Source organism: Dreissena polymorpha, chromosome 10 (assembly GCF_020536995.1).
Source record: "Dreissena polymorpha isolate Duluth1 chromosome 10, UMN_Dpol_1.0, whole genome shotgun sequence".
NCBI lineage: Eukaryota > Metazoa > Mollusca > Bivalvia > Myida > Dreissenidae > Dreissena > Dreissena polymorpha.
In genome coordinates, this window is record NC_068364.1 from 5,715,325 (window position 1) to 5,722,364 (window position 7,040).

Here is a 7,040-nt window from a genome sequence, read left to right on the forward strand (position 1 = left end):
GATATTCTGTCGTTTAAAAATTAAGCCTTCTAAGACCAAGTTTGTTGACTTTAAATGTCTGTTAACAGGAAGCGTTTTTCCTGGCTATGATTTGTTTTGTAATCTCCAACAAAGAAATACTACTACATGTACTCTTGTTTATTCAGAAAAGTAATATTCCACCGTTAAGAGAATACTATAAAAAGGAAATGCATATGTTTTGTAGAATAGTTCAATAAAAACATTATGTATTAGCTTTAAATTCTGTGTATTAAATTTAAGTATGTCGTTCTGTTATGGTAAAGGTGGGGATTTTTCCCACTTTACAAGCACTACCATTTTTCAAATCGGTGACTCCAGCTTATATCATTGGTTTATGTGAAATATGCTGTATATGTTGTCGTGTATCGTTAACGGAAATTAGCGCACCATTTCGTTAATAAAAGACTACCAGAGGTCATCAGGTAAACAAATACGTCTCATTCATAATAGTTGTGTCCTTTATCTTCAAGTAATCCTGTATTGCCAACCAAGTATGGTCAGATGAGGCACAGTTGTAGAGACTTGCTCTACTGAGGGAAATCTCAGACTATATTTATGTTAATCCCTAAAACAAAACCTGAAATAATAGCAACTTTTACGCAGAGATACATTGATTCCGAGCATAGCGTCATCATATTGCAGCCGCCATTACTCACTATTTGACGATGGGCGATTGACAAACGTTTGTTACGTTTACTCATTACATGTCATTGTTTATTTCTGTTTACATGTTTGAATGACAAGAATATACAAAGTATTATTCTACAGAAAGCAATCACGATTTATGCAATTATGGAAAACTATGCATCATAAACCCTACACTAGCAATAGCCTTAACTCTGGGAGGATTTTACTTGTACTTGAAATGTGTACCTTAAACCCATGTTGAGGTAACCACCGCGAATAGATTGAAACTTTGTATCAAATGAAGAAGACAAATAATGTGTTCCTAATCTTTCTGTTTTTTAACATGGCATGTGTTTTATTATGACTTGCACAATGTATATCGTCACTATAACAAAACAAACAAAGCACGATAGTAATGTCACGTTAATCATATAATTTAAGTACATACGGTATACATTTCAGTACATTAGGTATACCTGGTCTTTATTATAAAACATATTAAATTATATACATATACAGTGTGTTAATAAATATTGTGTTAGTATTTGTCTTTGTTTTACGAGGATGAACTTATGTTTAACAATGTGTTTCTTTTACTTTATATATGCGTATGTAATGAAAAGAGAAATTTTAATCAATTTGGTTTTGTTATCAATGCCCAACATTTCCAAATATTAAAACATTGATGGGCGTTGGTAATAATTATTTTGAACATATTTTTTTGGCGTATCTCCTCTAAAAATGGACATTATTTTTTATTAGATATACCATTATTTATGACGCTTTTTTTTCTTATGGTAACATGTTAAATTTTATTGTTAGTGTTTACTTGCTTGCACAATATGTTAAGTATTCTTCAAGTGTCCTCAAAATTCCAGAAACATAATTATGATAAATATGTTGCTAATATCGCATAGTCTGATTTAATTTTATTTTTTTAATTTTTTCCGTTCAATATATTTTATGATATATAATAGGTATGTGAGGGTCGACGGCATCCCACTCCATACCTTACCGAGTTTACAAGTTACATATGCATAGTATAAGACATTTTATACACTCAACTGTCAAAAGCGTTTTCATTGAAATATACTTCTATAAAGAAACAGTTAACAATACTAAACTTCTAATGTCCAATACCACAAATAACAACTACTCGAAATTGGTAACAATAGTAACATTCTTTACTTTTGCTCAGATCATTGAAATAGTTTATTTCAATTAGAACGTTACGGTGCACTGACAGGTACGAGTTTCCAGCTTCAAGAGTGGGTCTAGTTTTATTCAATGTACAATTATAAATAAGCATGTTATCAAAACAAATATAAAGTTTAAGGACCCATTCGTGTTTCCATGTCCCAGAATAATTAAAGGCATATTTAGAAGATTCGAAATATGATTACATTCAGAAAGCAAATCTGTTATAAAATGATTTACAATTTTTCATTCCCAAAATATATGTTGAATAGTTTCACATTCATTTTCACAAAAAATGAAAATTGGCGGAAGTGGCATACCTATTTTAAATTTAAAAAAAAGTTTTTACCACTGCATCTATGTACAATTCTATATTGAAACCATTGTAAATTGGTATCCCATGTAATACAAAAGGGCATATCAAAATATGTCGCCATACTTTTGTTCCAATATAATTAAGAATGTTTAACCATTTATATATACACAAAGGCGAAGACTCGTTCATATAAATCATTTAATACATAGGCTTTGTACCTTTTGTGTTTTTATTAGATGGCCGTAGGCTAGTGGGGATAAACGGCTGAATAAATCTTGTGTCATAAGAGCCTCTGAGTTTCAAGTATCTGTTCACTGATACAATTATTGCTAGGAAAAATATGTGGTCTTGATGAAGGTTATATACTTTGCAAAAATCATCATAACTGTAGAAGTATTAGTGCTCTGCATCAAGTACCCAACAAAATTAACGCCTTTGTCGAATCTTGATTTGAAAAACACATGTTTGCTACCAATTGTTGTCTCTGGGTGATAAAATAGTGGATTTTGAAGCAAAAGCAAAAGCTGATGTTAAAATGGTTCTTTTTTTACCAAGTTCAACAAATAATTTCAATGTATCTTTCCAAAATTCATTGTGTATCTTGTTAATTAAGTTTGCAACACAAATGACTGCCGCAGTTGTATAATAATTATAGTTGTATAGTCGGGTCCCAATACAAGTGACCCGTGCGCAAATATATTGCGTCTTGGTTATATATAACATTATGACATGTTTTAAGTCAAGTCTAACCGTGAACAAGTGACTCTTTAAGGACCACAACACATGGTTGGAAGATAAGGCACAACCGTTAAATAAACAAACGCATATAAAATAATATATAAACAAACAACGTTGTGTTTAAACCACTAAAACAATGAACAGCAAAGTAAATGACTTTTTTTAATTGTATACTATATATATTCAAATAATACCAAACATATCATGTATACTGTTTTTTTATAATGTGCATCACACACTCAACTAGGGTTCGTTGTTGTCAGACTGACCGCAAAGTAACTCTGATGTGAGGATTTCCAGTTTGCATATATGTACATGTAACGTACACATATATAGAACTAGACGTTATGGTGGGGGTCAAGTAAGAAATACTTAAACTTAAGGTCTCCAAGATAATAAGTCTACGTAACCGAACATTAACTTCAGCCCAGGTCATTGTTCAGTGATCGGAAAGTTCAACTTGTGCTTATCTTACTCTGCAGGTATTTATAATAGCATTGATCATCTACACTAGTTCGCTGTCCCTGTCTCTTTCCACATATTTATTAGGGAAGATGTCGATGTCGGTGTACGCATAAAAGGGATCTTTTCACGCTTTGGTAAATTTACAAAATTGAAAAAAGTTGTAACAGATTCGCATATTTTCGGTTAAGTTATGATATTTGTGAGGAAACAGTATTACTGAACATTTGCAATGGTCTAATATAGCCATTATATGCATCTTTGACGATTTAAAAACCTAAAAAATATAAAGCGTTGCAACGCGAAACGATTGAATACTTTGGAGAGTTCTGTTGTTTTCGTTTAAATTTGTGAAACTACGAAGATTGCTTATAAAACGTATAAAATACGCGTTTTATGTATGCATGGCAGATAGCTCAGTTGGCTAATGCGTTTTTACGTCAGGCTTCCGGGGGTCACTGGTTCGAACCCTGCTACGGGCTACTTTTTTACCTTTTTTTTTAATTTACTGTTTACATTAATCAATATAAAGAATTTAATGACAAACTTCAAAACATGCCAAAATCTGTGAAAAGGCCCCTTTAAAAGTTAAGGAAGATAACCGCTGCGGGCGGTTTGGATGATAAAATACTGGTTCCGTACGGTGTAAGACATGGTAAATAATACAAGTAGAAATATTATCTTGCTCTTAGTAAGATTTATTTTTGCTAATTAAACACAACGTACAAACCAGAACGTATGAGATTTGCAGTAATGTAAACATTCAATTAAGACGCATTATAATCTGACTTTTACCTTTTATCGGACGGACTTAATCTAAAATAAACAAAATCAAATAAAAAAAAAGAACTTATGGGATAAAGTTATCCTGTGAAATAAAATGACGAAAACGTGTTTATAGTGTATATTTGTATTTCTTTAAATTTATTGTAAAACATTGCGTTAATGGAATACTATGATTATTGTCAAACAGAAATATGTTAATTTTCTGTAAACTTACACGTCAACTTCCCCCATAGGCTCGTTGTTCGGGGTTTTTCAGTCTAGCACAATAAACGTATCTGTATTATCAATTCTCTAACTTTCTAGAGATAGATTAATAACGTTTCAGCAATGAGCAATCATAAATTGACATGAACACATAATATTCAGCATTAAAAGTTAAATAATGGAAAATGTGGTATTTTTTTTCTATTAGTCTTTGGATTACCGAAAGACTTGCCTTAAACATGAATCATGATATAAACCCCAAAAATGGCAAACTACTTTGAAAACAATCCTATAACTTTAACTTTTACCGATACTATGTCCACTTCTGCGATACACGTGTACGGAAAATGTTCATTTTGCGATTCTGCATATGCCGATGGCAAAATGTTTATTTGCATTTAAAATTAACTGTGCAAGGGTCTTATGATCTTATCAGAACAATTTACTGACGATTTTTCGGTAGTTTCTTTGTTGACTCGCCGGTTCATTTTCAATGGTTTAATGATATCAATCTTTGGTAACCTTTCTTAAGTGAAACATTATTCAAGCACTAAACATTTATTACTCAGATAAAAATGTTCACGAAGTTTGTCATCAGGGAAACTGTTTCGGTTTATAAACGAAAAAAAAGGTATAGAAATATTCGTACGCAAGTCATCTGAAAATATGTATTTGTGTTTGTCGAATTGCTAGAAAAGTGTCCTCTTTCGTGTGGATAGATCTGAGCAATAGTTTGGGGAATTCAAAATAGTCATTATATCGACGGCCTATACGCGAATAATCTTTCTAAGTGTTAACTTTTTATTGCAATTATTATTGTTATAGTATTTACTTATATAAAGTATGAAAAGTATTTATTACATAAACAAAACAATCTACAGGCCTGCATACATATTTAGTTAAGAACTTTTATTCTTGAAGCATACACATAGCTTTAAAGCATATGTCCTAAAACTTAATAGCTCAATCAGTTTGATATACACTTATTCGGTTCGTATGTCGAACACGTAACTTGTACACATTGATAGTAAAATGTTTAGCCGAGTTAACAGTGTTGAATATTGGCACAAGACATGAATGATGATGAATTTAAAATATAATAGAATGTATTGGCATATTGGGCTTTGCATATACATTCCAAATATGCAATTTGGCATTTTAACAGTTCGCGTGCGGGTAGGGTTTTAGCACAATCAGTCGAAAATATAAATTGGTATTCTTTACATATATGTGTATCATGATGGATTGGCATTATCCGTTTTGGTATTGTTAACTGTTATCGTTCAATATTTGTCAACCTTTTGTTCAAATATTGTCATTATATTGGTGATACAGGTACAATCATTTGATGAATTCCTGTTTGTGAGTAATATCGATTCAGCCATTCACAGTTACGACTTTAAAATAAACAGAAACGTCTGTCATACCATGCCTGATCGGAAAGTAGCATTTCTGAACGAATATACAGATACATAAGAGAACCTTCCACATACAAGTGTGTGCAGTGCTGAACAACGATAAAACGCTTTACTTGGATGATAAGCCTGTGATATTAAAAATTAAAGATAAACACATGTGGTATTATAAAAAACATATCAATTAGTGGATATTTTTGGAGTGTATTTTATAAATTGTTCGTTTAAATTCGTTAAGTATTATATTTATTTTAGAAATTACCTCTGCCATCACAAGGACAGCATGCCACATCTCATATAACAAACCTTAATTGTTTATACTTTTTAAGCAATTTGTATGCATTTTGCAGATATAACATACACAATTCTGTACACATAATTGAGAACAATATTACTCTTCGCATGTATTGTTAATTGACTTCTATGATAATATACATTATCTTAAGTGTTCATTGGTTGGTTTTGTTGTATTTGTATATAACGGTATTCAACACCATAGTCTATTAACTTATAAGTATTTGAATATATGTTTGATATTACCTTTATAGTCTCTTTTATATTTGGAGTATAAACATTATTCGATGTTATATTATTATTCAATCCGAAATGTATTTTTTTTCTTAACAGGTTTTGGTTGTGTGAAAAGGTTGATACAAAATTAAATTTAAGGGACCTTTCTGTGATTAATAAATGTGATGCGTGATTTATAGTATTGCTTTATGTTTGTTTTTTAAGTCTTGTAAACAAGTATGTCAAGATGTTTTTGCATTTACTTAATTTTATCGTACATCAGAAAGCTGTTATTCTCTTGTTCTGATGCATGTGAAACCCGGAGTAATTAACTGCAACTAAATCGATTTTAAGTTTTCTGTGAACATACTAATCGATTTATGTTTATTTACACGTGTGTTATTGATTAATTAACTCTCGGCCTAATGTGAATTTCAACACGGCATACGACCGGTTAAAACACCCGATGCGTTTTTGCATGGGTCGTTTTAAAGATGTTACACAAAATAAGTCATTGTTTACTTGTGACAGTTTTTTTTATTTCCCTTGTCATTTGTGTACATATAATATCGTTATTCTTGCAACGCGGTGGCCGCAGCTTTAATGAGCCATGGTTTTTGTCGTGTTGTTTTATTGTCCTATATTACATAGACGACTGACCGCTTGGCTTATTTAAAAGACTAGTCGGTGTTGAAATAAATTTTCCTACTGATAATGTTTCTTGAGATACATTTTTCATTAATATTCAAACAACAAGACGTTAT